This window comes from Stegastes partitus, unplaced genomic scaffold, assembly GCF_000690725.1.
Source record: "Stegastes partitus isolate 25-593 unplaced genomic scaffold, Stegastes_partitus-1.0.2 Scaffold3371, whole genome shotgun sequence".
NCBI lineage: Eukaryota > Metazoa > Chordata > Actinopteri > Pomacentridae > Stegastes > Stegastes partitus.
Window position 1 is genome coordinate 1 of NW_007581102.1, and position 1503 is coordinate 1503.

At 37.4% G+C, this 1503-nt stretch overlaps 1 long non-coding RNA gene across 1 annotated transcript; it reads left to right on the forward strand.

The window, feature by feature from the left end:
- The first annotated feature begins 585 nt into the window (after nt 1-585).
- Nucleotides 586-1294, forward strand: LOC103375877 (uncharacterized). Its single transcript, XR_521271.1, has 2 exons — nt 586-684; nt 785-1294. It is a non-coding gene; the product is annotated as an uncharacterized LOC103375877 (long non-coding RNA).
- Nucleotides 1295-1503: the final 209 nt, after the last annotated feature.

Genomic DNA, 1503 nt, shown 5'->3' on the forward strand with positions numbered 1-1503 from the left:
TTTTAATGTCCATGTCTGCACTATGTTTGACACGTTATCTTGACTTTGGTTCATAAGCCATTGCTTTCCTTCTTCATACTCTTCCTACAAATCTGGTTCATTGTACTCCTCTGGGATATTTCTGACACAATTACATGTTATGAAGTGCATCTTCACCAAGAAAATGATTTTACAGTTATGTGGTCTTCCAGGCTTGTTGATGATGGGCAATCTGAAAATACATTTGTTCATTCTTGTGAACAGGGTATCGTAAGAATGCTATGAGATAATTCCTTCAGATTAGGCACAAATGCCCACTTTAACTCAAAGATGAATTTAGATTACATTTTGGTATTCAAAGTTCAACATTGCTATGTCATCATAAAATATGGTTTTGTCCTTCATAAAAAAAATCCACTAATTGTGACAACTTTAAAAACAGATGCATATTAGCATGATATGTTTCCTTCAAAGACTTCATACATTAAAAGTGAATGGACATGGATGGTTCACTGAGGGATACAACTGTGTGGCAGTAATTCAATTTTTTCCCCCTCTGGCTTTCAGAGAATGCAACCACACCAGAGGACAGTGAGACAATTGGGCCAGATGTGAGACATACAGTCAACAATGCAGCACCACAGCAAGATACTGTGACGACTCCACAGGCCAGAGATCATCAGAAGCCTGTGAAACGGTTAAAAGGTAAACTTCTGTCAAATTTAGATTTCAAGATTGGCTGATTTCAAGGTCAAAAATGTAAGGTAATGAGAGCTACTTGTTTGTGTTGTGTGTTGGTGCACAGGACGACAACCTAGCAAGAGAAAGATGTGGGAGAAAGAGGAGATTGCCGCTGTCGAAAGGCACATGATGTCCTTCATCACAACATGCCGTGTTCCAGGAAAAAGTGACTGTGATAAGTGCCTTAGCGCAGAGAAGACCGCTCTTAGGGACAGAAATTGGCTAGCCATTAAATTTTACATCAAGAATCGCATCACAGCTCTGAAGAGGACAATGTAAAGTTCAAAACTAGTAGACAAATGTTATTTGTCAATTTGTTGTTTTTGTTTATATAGAATCAAGCTCACAAAAAGTTGGCTGTTCAGTTATTTGACAGGTTCAAATATCTCACTTGATTTTGTATCAGTCAGTAAAATTGTGACATTGGTTTACCAACATAACTTTTATGTTGTTACATTTACTAACATGTTGATTAGTAATCAGCAATCTCTGTGAGAGGTTGAAGAATCTGAGCAGGTTTTTTTGTTTGTTGGGGTTTTTTTTGCAATAAAACCTCTCAGTGACGTGACCTATATCTTGTGGTAATGCAGACCTTATTTGTAATCCAGTTAACACTAGGTTTGTATGATAATGGGGCTGTCAAACAGTTAAATAAATTAGTCTGTGATGGCAGACTCTACAAAGTAAGTTAAACCTGAGGGTGTGCTAAGTGGTCCAAACAAAGACAGAAAAACCATAGGTGTGTATATTGTGACCCCATTAATTACTATAAACCTGACAAGT